This window comes from Alligator sinensis, unplaced genomic scaffold, assembly GCF_000455745.1.
Source record: "Alligator sinensis unplaced genomic scaffold, ASM45574v1 scaffold1319_1, whole genome shotgun sequence".
Taxonomy (NCBI): Eukaryota; Metazoa; Chordata; order Crocodylia; family Alligatoridae; genus Alligator; species Alligator sinensis.
The window spans coordinates 83,127-94,340 of record NW_005843286.1 but is presented as its reverse complement, the minus strand read 5'-3'; positions in this window follow the sequence as shown (position 1 = coordinate 94,340).

The window sequence follows — 11,214 nt, the reverse complement described above, 5'->3', positions numbered from 1 at the left end:
AAAAAAAATGTCTTTACTGTCTGAGCCCTCAAGACCTGGAATAGACTCCCTCCAGAGGTGGTGCAGGCACCTCCTCTGGACTCTTTTAAGAAACGTTTGGATGCTTATCTTGCTGGGATCCTTTTCCCTAACCGACTTCCTGCCCCTGGGGCAGGGGGCTGGACTTGATGATCTTTCGGGGTCCCTTCCAGCCCTAGTGTCTATGAAATCTATGAAACTTGGAATGCATAGCTGGGGGCTTTTTCCCAGAGGTAGACACCTACTATTTTCCTTTCAGGAAACAAAGCACGGCTCGCTCTTTTCTTTTAAAATACAAGCAAGAACTGTTTATGCCCATCCTATTATATATAATAAGCTATTTAAAGCAGTTGCCCACATTTCCCACTTCCCAGGAGAATGCCCTGATCATCAAGCTATATGTTAGTTGGAGGGTGTGGCAGAATGCCGCCTCTGTTTCTCCTCAAAAACTCTGCTACATGACAATTTGGTTAACATGGTCACTGCAAAGGGCAGACTCCTTCTGCCCCATATCTTCATGTAACCCTGAGTTATAACCTGAGCTGGATACATTCCTGAGCAAGGGGGGAAACCTCCTCCCTCTGCCTATGTGATTGGTATCACATACCTGGTTAGAGGCTTAAACTCCCTATTGTTCTAAACAATGGCAACCTGACTGGGAGGGGGCTAGAGCCCCTGCCAGTCTACCTGGCAACTAGTGATGTATTTCAAATCGGTTGGCTGGCAGCCAACAGCTGCTGGCCTCCATTGGACCAGGTAAATGAGGTCATAAAGTCTATATAAGCTAAGAACTGCCCAGGAGGAGGGGCAGTAGCCATGATGAAAACTCAGAAGTTGGATCATCTGAAACTTGCTCTCTCTCTTGAAACTCATGATCAATGAACTGCCTGCTTCCAGAGGGAATCTCCACCTGCCTCTGGATGATACTCGTGAGTAAGCTACCTGAGATCTAACTAGATATATAGCTTGCAGGAACTCAGATGTGTGATCAAAGGCTACCCAGCCACCCTATTTGCTCTATGGGATTTTTCTGCTATTGCTCTACCCTGTACCCTACCCCAAACCTACTCCTTGTAACCAATAAAATTCTCCTTTGTACCTAGCATGGGAGACTTATTGGGAGAGGGTGTAGATTATGCTGTGGGGCCTCCTTGGTTCGGCTGACTAAGGGAGACCACTATTTGTGCTTCAGACTAAGGGAAGCACCCCAAGTTCTTGAAGAGGGTCAAGTACCTGCAAGGGCTACTAGGCCTGTGTTTCCCAGGGGGCAAAGAGCCAGGATCAGTCCAGACCCTGGGTGGTGGTGGCATTACCCCCAGGGTTAACAGGTGTGCTCCAGGAAGGGGCTCAGCCAGACGTGAGGCGCCCCTAGGGAGGTACTCGGAGCCTGGAAGGTGGTCGGGCACAGTGAGGTGGGTGACTCAGCACCCCCTACTGGCCCGCCACAGAGAGTAGGCACAGTTCACTCCTTCTGAAGTTATGCTACAGTCCAGAATTTTTTTTTTAAAGTACTAGAGAGAAAGCATTCAAGAGGGAGTGTGACTTGGGAAACAAGTGATCTGGGCTTCCATCTGGGATGCATGAATCCTGGATTCTGCTCCCAGGACAGTCTGCACTTTTTATCCAATGACCTTTTTATGTAAAATACAGGGATAGGCTTGGATGTTTGGACCAGAAACCAAGACTCCCCTCTTCTGGATGAGTGCTCTTAACATCAGGCTATAGGCAGGCTCAAATTTTCTTGTTTAATAAAAGAATAGCTTGGGAGGTTCAAATTCTGATGTCTTCTTCTGCCATATCAGAAACTGCTGTTAACAAATCCCCCCCCCCCATATTGAAGGAAGAGAGAAGAGAGGAGGTTCCAGTTGTGAAATTTTCTTCTTCGGCAATCCCTCACAGTTGAAGATTAAAATTTTCTTCCCTGATTGTGTTATCTGTGCGTCTGAAGATGACTGATGAGGCCTATCTGGGACCAAAGATGCTATTGTTACTTGGACAGGTGCGTCCATGTGGGGTGGATGGTGCTGGATTCTTGATTTGGTCCACAACACGCTGTTTTTCATAGATTCATAGATGTTAGGGTCGGAAGGGACCTCAATAGATCATCGAGTCCGACCCCCTGCATAGGCAGGAAAGAGTGCTGTGTCTAGATGACCCCAGCTAGATGCATATCCAACCTCCTCTTGAAGACCCCCAGGGTAGGGGAGAGCACCACCTCCCTTGGGAGCCCATTCCATTCCCAATTTTTTGCCATTCCCAATTTTCCATCTCCTGTTGTTGTTGTTGTTGTTGTTGTTGTTGTTGTGGTGAGGTTTTAAGATACTGAGATCCCTGCAACAGAGTCTTCCTCCATTTGGGATGGTCCTGGGCAATTGTCTCCCATGAGTTGAATTTTTTTAAGTGAGCCCTGAGGATGTCCTTGAAGTGCTTTCTCTGACCTCCTCTTGGGCATACACTTTGACTGAGTTGGGAGAAAAAACTTGCTTCAGGAGTCTACAGACAGACATCTATCTGGATGACAAGGCTAACCCAAAGAAGTTGATGTTGAATGATCGTAGCCTCAATACTCGTGGTGTTTGCTTGCAGGAAGATGCCAACATTGGTGCATCTACCTTCCCACTGGATTCGGAGGATCTTTCTCAGGCAGCACTGATAGTACCTCTCCAGCAACATTAGATGTCTCTGGTACATTGTCCATGTCTCAGCTCTGTACAGCAAGGTGGGGATCACAACTGCTGGATAAACCATGAGCTTGGTTTCGGATCTGATGTTGCAATCTTCAAACATCCATTTCTTTGGGTGTCCAAATGCTGCACTTGCACATTTGAAGTGATGTTGGATTTCTTTGTTGATGTCAGCCTTCTGCAAGAAATGGCTTCTGAGATATGTGAAATACTCAACATTCCCCAGAGTCTCACCTTGAATCTGGATTACCAGAGCTGGAGACTGTTCATTAGCAGCTTGTTGGTGGAGGACCTTAGTCTTCTGAATATTAAATGTCAGTCCCATTTTCTTGCATGCCTCAGTAAAGACATCAATGATTGCCTGAAGGTCTGCATTTGAGTGAGCACACACCATAGCATCATCAGTGTACTGGAGCCCAATGAGGTTGGGGTGATCTTAGTTTTAGCTCAGAGTTGGCTGAGGTTAAACAGCTTGCCATCCATTTAGTAGTTTAGCTCCAATCCGGCTGGAAGTTTGTTGGTGGTTAGTGTAGCATTGGGGCAAGGAATATTAAGCAGTGTTTGAGCAATGGCACAGCCTTGCTTAACTCTGTTTTAACCTCAAAGGGATCTGTGATAGATTCATTAGTGTGAACCCCCGCTCACATATCATCATGGAGCAGGCAGAGAATAGTTACAAATTTCAGTGGGCATCCATACTTCAGAAGGATCCTCCACATCACTTCTCAGCTGACAGAGTCAAAAGCTTTTGTGAGGTCAAGAAAGGCCATAATAGAGAGGCTTATGTTGTTCCCAGCATTTCTCCTGCAGCTGACTAGCCATGAAGACCATGTCAGTTGTGCCTCCTGATGCCCTAAACCCACACTGAGATTGTGGGAGGAGCTCTTCAGCAAGTGGAAGGAGACAGTTTAGGAGGATTCCTGCAATGATCTTTCCTGTGGTGGACAGAAAGGCAATTCTTCTGTAGTTTCCTGAATTGGACTTGTCTCCTTTCTTGAAGATTGTCACAATCAAGGTATCCCTGAGGTCTCCTGGGATTTCCTCATCATTCCAGATCCTTCAGATGAGGGCATGAAGCTGTAATATGAGCTCCTCTCCTCTGTTTGAAGATTTCAGTGATGATTCCATCCGCTCCAGATGCCTTGTTGTTCTTTATCTGCTCGATGGCTTTCTTTACCTCATCAAGGGTTAGAAGGATTCTGAGATCATCTCTGACTGAGTGTTGCAGGATGGAGTTGAGAACAATTTCCTCAACAGCAGAGTCTTGATTGACAAGGTCTTCAAAATGCTCCTTCCAATGGGTATTGATGGATCCCCTTTCCTTTAATCAGGACTCCTCCATCTTTAGGTCTCAAGAGGGTTGGTGTCTGAGTGTTTGGACCATAGATGGCTTTGATGGCACCAAAGAAACTGCACATATCATGGATGTCAGAGAGATGTTGAGTCTCCTTAGCCTCATCTTCCCACCATTTGTTCTTCATATTGCACATCCGCTTTTGGACCTCTGCCTTAGCTTGTTAAAGATTCAATTTCTTTTGCTTGGAGTTGTGTGGTTTTTCCAAGCACAAAAGGCCTTGTGCTTCTAATAAATCAATTCTTGGATCTCTTGGTAATTATCATCAAACCAGTCTTGATGTTTCCCGGTAGAGAATCCAAGCATTTCTTCACAAGCACTGATGATGGTGGCCTTGAGGGCACCCCACATGCTGCTGACATTCTCCTATGGTTGTTGATTGGAATTCACCAGTTTTTCATCAAGGCACTGGTAGAAGAGGTCTCATTTACTTGGGTCCATAAGTCCTTCAGTGTTGATCTTCCATCGGCATTGCTTATGCTGCAGCTGTTGTTTGGGAGCCAGTTTGAGTGACATTACCAAGTGGATCAGTTGGTGACCAGTCCAGCAATCATCAACTCCTAGCAGAGCTTGGGTGATGCAGACATCTTTGTGATCCCAGGCATGTATAATGACATAGTTGTGAAATACTCATCCATCCTTTGGCAAAGAAGGGAGCAAACCAGTGCAAACTCCCTGAATAGCTCGTCTTGTTTCTCCTCTGAAGCAATGTTTCAGTATTATTAAAGTCTGCCCAAAAACATTCAGCACTGTTCTTAGCTAAAGACTTTTCTACATGGGAAGTTATTGCGGACTATTTTTGTGTGTAACCTTTTCCATAATAGCCAGTTCAAACTAACTGTATCTAAACTGCTAGTTTTAATTGATTACTCTTTGAAACATTGTGTCCACATGACACTGAGTATACTCCTGAAATAAGCACATAGTATTTGGGGTAGGAATGTTGCAGAATACTTTCTCACTGTTAGGGATTTAACATTGTAGAAGTTTTTTAGAGTGTATTGTGTGATAGGTAGCAGAATTCATTGGAAGTCTTGAATTTGGAAGTCAAGATAACTATTTCCATGATTCGTCTCCTGGTGTTCCATGGTTCATATACCTTTTGCAAGTCATCATTATATCTAACTTGATATCAGTTTCCATAGAATACTACTATACACCACTTCTAGTCATGCAATCATTAAAATGCACAAAGGCCACTGAACTTGTACTTGAAGCTGTGTAGCTAGATGACTTTTTTGGAGAGTGTAACATGTTGGGAGTCCAGGAGTAAACATGCCCCACTCAACCCCTAGGGCACCTTCCCATCTTTTCTGCTATGCCTTGATGGTATAATGATAATAAATAGGGAGGTTGCTCATGGGCCCTTGCATGGCTCCAGTTCGCCTGAACCCCTGCTAGGATTCCCCAACACCCTACTGGGCCTCACTGGTTCTCAGGCCCCTCTCTGGGTCTCACTCAATAGCTATGCTGCTGCAGAGCACCTCAAGCTTTAGGAGCTAATTGCGTGGCTCCAAATCCTCTCCTACACCATGCCCCAAGTCTCGTGGGTGTTACTATAGTCACTCTGTGGGGCTTTGACCTTTTACCCTTTACACTAGCTAGGTCTGCTAGCCTGGGCCCACTGTATCAGATCTAGCTTTGAGGCACTAGCTCACATTTATCCCTTCTGGTCACCAGGCCTCTGGCCCCCATCTCGGTGTGTCCCTGGCTCCCAGCTTGCTGAGCCCCTCTCGAGTGCTAGGCCCCTGTTTGGCCCTGTGGCCTTAATGTAGCACTGGTGCTCCAGGCTCAATAGTCACTTCAAGCCTTAAGCCTGGCCCTGGCAGGGCTCAAGGCAATCGCGTGCCCCCTGGGCACTAATGGGGCCTCTGTAAACCACCCCTTACAGTCCCAACCCAAACTGCTGGTATAAACAGTAACATAAACCATAAGCCCCTGGGGTATAACAGAAACACAAACAACAGTAAGAGGGCAACCCTTCCTTCACCCCTTGCACTGGTGTACCTCCCAGCCTGGGCTCCTTGTGAGTTCCCTGAGCCTGAGTGTTCCTGCAGGCAGCAAAGCAAGCAGTCCATTGTCCCTGAGCAGCTCCTAACCCTGTGGCTGACAAGGCTAGGCTGGCTTGCCAGCCCAAGCCCCAGGCTTACATCCTCGCGGGGCTCTGCCCACTTCCAGTTAGCAGGCTGCTTGCAGTGTCTGCTAATTGCCTCATTTACCCAGTTGCCCTGGCAAGCAACAGCTGCTGCCTCCTGCCTAGACTGCAGAGCTCCCTGGCTGGGCTATTTCTGCCTTAAAGAACAGAGAACCACAAACTTTCTGTTAGAGGGAGTCAGTTGCTGTGCTGTCAAGTTGATCTGAGTAAAGGAAAATGAGGATGAAATGAAGTGACTACTTCTGCCTGACTACTTTTTGGGGCGCATCTACACAAGATGTTTACTGCACAGTTGACTAATTAGCTGTGCACTAAATGTCTCAGCATCTACCCATAAACCCTTATTAAGATGGAGTAAATTAAATTACTCTGCAGCAGGATAGCATTTGTAAATACAAGTACTATCCTGCTTTGGAGTAAAAAACTCCACAGCAGTGCATGTGTGGATGCTGGAGGGGCTGGCTGGGGCACGAGGGTGCTTCAGTACAGGGGCTGTCTGCTGGCTAGTCCTGCACTGAAGTTCCCTCATGCCCCAGGCAGCCCTTCCACAACACACTGGGGGTGGGGGGGCAGCTCTAGGCTGGCAGGTTGAGCCTCAGGGCCCCCTGCCAGCTGAGGCTGCTCCAACTTGGTTCCACATGCTGTACATAAATACACTCTGGAGTTTATTGCTCTGGAGTTAATTGCTCCAGGGTGCATGTTCAAATGGCATGCTTGGGAGCAATAAACTCTGAAGCAATAAGCTCTGGAGTTTATTCATGTGCAGTAATAGCATGCAACTTCACTCAGGGCACTGTGTGGGGACTTGGAAAACTATCAGTGACTAGTAGGAAAAGATAGTAAAGTAAATCTAGGATGACCAGTAGTTGTGGCAGAATTACTAGAGACCATTCCCTCAAGATCTGTGCAGAACTCAGCCTTTGAGCTTCAGTGGCAGTAGACCAATGTGATAGTTCCTGTCAATAAAGGGAAGCTGTTGCCATCTGGAAGTTTGACGCTCCTGACTGCTCACAGGATAGGTGCTACTAGATTGTTTGTCACGGTTATTGTCATGGAGGTTTATGCTGCCATAAAGTGGGTGCTGATGCCCTGGGACATGAAGATTGGTACTGCATAATTCATTGATGAGTTTTCACAACTAGGACTCCCAGATTGTGTTGGTGCTATTGATGGGACTATTGTGCCTATTCTTTGTCCCTGCCATATGCAATTCAGAGTTCAGCAAGAAAAGGAGGATTTTTTCCCTGGTATTCCAGGACCTGGTTGAAGTGGACTGGAAAAGGCTGTGGTCTGAGTATCAATGAGAAAGAGAACAATTATGCCTCAGACCTTCGTGGACATGAACAGAGCTAATGGAAGTGTTCCTAAAGTCATTCTGGAAGGCCCACCTGACCCTTTACTTCCTCATGAAGCCTTTTACTGAACACTGATTCAAAAATGATGTTCAACCATACCCTGATGGCGTAACATCTGTGAAAGTAATGGAGCTTACTAATGGGTGGGTGGCAAAGGTGCAAATATTTTCAGAATATTAATGACACTTAGAGAGACCCTGGAAACAAACAAAAGAAACTCACTTAATGATCTGTGCACTGGCCTACCCAGATGCACAGGCATGGCTGCCATGTTTGAGATGGGCATGTGAGTACGGAATCACAAATTTCATGCAGCTGGCTATATGTCAGCATGTAAACGGAAAGGAAATAGTCAGTTAACTTGATCCTAAAGGGGTAGAGGGGGCACTCAGGTAAACAAACTGGCTGACCCAGGTATGAAGCACTGCAGTGCAGGTTAACAGTGGGAAACCTGCCAGCAGCAGAAAACTGAATCCAAATTGCAGGTGGTTGCACACAAACTGTTTTTCTGAGCTAACGCATCTTTAAATTAATTCCATCACTTTTGAAGTGGATTATCCAATTCACAAAAAGTTACCAGTTAATTCATAAAGAACTGCATTTGTTTATGCTATATATCTTAATCAATCCCCCTACCTGCTGTAGACAGCCTTAAGACAAGCCTGGAGCCTTTCAAAGTGATTCTCAAGGTAAGAGCCTCCCTTGCTCCAAAAGAATGGAGTCTCACACTTTTGACTACTGGTTTGATCCATTTAGTTTCTCAGTCCAATGACCAGGGAATAGTATTTGAGGATCCTTTGGGCTGGAAGCTATTTCCCAGAAGATGGCAAAACAACTGTTATATAGCTATAAGTGCCTTCTGTCACAACCCAATTAACTTGTGCCCATGCCACTGAGCAAGAGATAACATTCAAATCATCTTCATTTGACTATTAAGGGTTAAAAGACTTCCCTGCCAAGAAATTCCTTGAAACAAAACGCTGGTGGTGTACTACAGATAATTGGTCAGCTGAAATAAAATGCTGGGGGCCGTAACTGAACTGCGTGCGTGTCCTCGACTCTGTAACCGAAGTTATATGCGCATATTTGACTCTGTAACTAAAGCTGTAACGGAACGAAGGCTCACCTGCGTCGTCCATCACTATCTAGGCGACGTAAGTAAACAAACTCCTGTAACCTACACGCGTCTGTGCCTGGTTAATTCCACTCCATCCATCACTACCCGCCTGCCGAACTCTAAATCTAAACACTCCGGTGTGAGTCAGGTGGCTGCCGGCTGCTGCTCTGATTCACGACACCTTCTCTTACAGCTATATCAGCCAGTAGTGATCCATACTGCAACCAGCTCAATGATGTCTCCACACAACTAACACCCTTTCTTGGACTATTCCTTCAATGTTAGATATAAAATTATTGTATCTCGCTTTCTACAAAAATTATTCCTGACCCACCTCTATGGATAAGAACAATATACTCAGATTTGTGTGCCACTAAGGAGGTTCAAAATCATCTGATTTCTCTCTTCTGACAGCAATGCTACTAGCTTAATAAAAGACATTTCTTAGTAGGGCAAACAAAGAAGTTTGAAAATCCATCCAAAATTTCTTCTTTTGCATGTTATGTCAGTTTCTCTGTAAGGAACTTCCTGGATTCTAATGACCTGTGGTATTTAAAAAGGCAACATCAGGAGAAAGCATAAAAGACTGTTGACAAAGGGTATGTTTGGGGAGAGATGGAGCAGTGAGGCAATGCTCCCTGCCTGTTACCTAGACTGTGGTTTTCCTGGTCTTGGGAATGGGTGGGGATCAGTGTGCGGAATCTCCTCCGCTCCTTTCCTGGGCTATGGGAGGCAGGGGGAGCAGAGGCAATGCTCCCTGCTCCCTGGGATCCCTGCAGTCTCTGGAAAGCTGGAGGGGGTGGGGGTGGGTAGTATGCAGCAGCAGCTTAACTCCTGTGATTGGAAGCAGTTGAAATGCCCCTCAGCCTTCCCCAGACCAGAGTTCCCCAGACTGAGGAAGACACAGGGGAAGCTGCTGCTCAACTCCTGACCAGGGAGGAGTCAAGCATACAGGTGTTCATTCTAATAAAGAGAATTAGAGTGGGAGATAGCACTCTCATAGGGGTGATTTTCCAGGTGTCAACCTGGAAGATCATTTTCCTGAAGGGGGCATGTTTCCTCATGGAAAAACTAAATGAATTGACTGTAGGCTGGCAATTTCGACCTGAGAACAGCAATTCTCTTGGTATAAACATGACATCTGTCTGTTCCTAAAATCACTATTACTTAATAAGAAAGGTGCTGATCAAGCGGATTTGTACTTACCTTCCTCTTAGATCAGCAGGGAAATGCAACAGTCCTAGTCTTCAGGCCATTTTCTTAATGGGATTTAGCTAGACAAGAATCCACCTCTGCCATGTTGAGGGCTTCAGCTGCATACACATTTTGCAAGCCACTCCTGCACAGATGGACAATCACATCAGAATTTCTTCCCTACGTTAAAAATAAGAGTGACATAATATCTAATCCATAATTTATTTCAATCCAGCTGTCATAGATTTCTTACAATTCATTTGCCATGGTATCAAATATATTTTACCCAGACACCCGTTAGCACTATAAGACCTCCCTTCTATAACCTCTCACTTAAAGTAGCATTTTTATAAAGGTTCCATAGAGGATATTTGAATTGTGTCTCTTCATGTTTCCTGCTGTTTAAATTTGAAATGTTTAAACATTAAAAACATAAATTTTGATCTCTTATGGTTTTGCTGGAGGTCTTAGTGATAACGAGCTTTTAACATCTTAATTGATTGAAGTGTTGAATTGTTAGGATAGGTTTCCTTTACCTAGTCCTAATTATTTAAATGAAATACAGATATAAACAAGGTCTTAAATAAATACAATTAGAAACCTCTTCCCATTTCTGTTGCTCACCTGTAATCATCTTAGTTCTTTGAGATTGCAATAGCCTTCCAGATCTCTATTTGAGATGAGGCTGGATTTTCTAATTAAAAACAAACAAAACAGAACAGAACAAAACAAAAACCCAGAGATGTTTATTTTAGAGCTCACATCTTTTTACATATCATAAAGAAACAAAAAGGAGAGCTCCCCCTTTGCAGGTCACATTTAATAGCAATCTTTCCTGTAAGATGAGTTTCAAAAGTGGGTGGTCCCTAAGTGGAACCCAATAATATGTTTAATGGCACAAAAGGATCATAGGAAGTACCTGACCTTCACTCTTAAATTCTGTTTTTCATGTGAAATAATGCTCTACGTTTCACCTAAAAAACATGCCATCAAAAGAAAAGTTGCCGCATAATGTATACGTTAGAGAGCCATAAAAAGGTATTCCAGTTCCACAAAACCCTTGACAAGTGCCATTTCTTTCTGTACTTTATTACTCAAGTATCAGATATAAGGAAGTCTGACACCTTGTCTTCGCCCAAGTGATTCCAAAACAAAGTTGGTTGTGAATGTAAAGCAGAGTAACAACTGCAGAGTAACTCCATACATGGACATGCTTGTTCCAGAATAAAGGCAAGATCCAGAAAGGCATTCTAGGCACCTAAGCCCCAAAACAGTAATCCAGAAAATTCATTAGGTGCCACATTAGACTTCAAAGACCCTAAAGCACCTAAAACTTA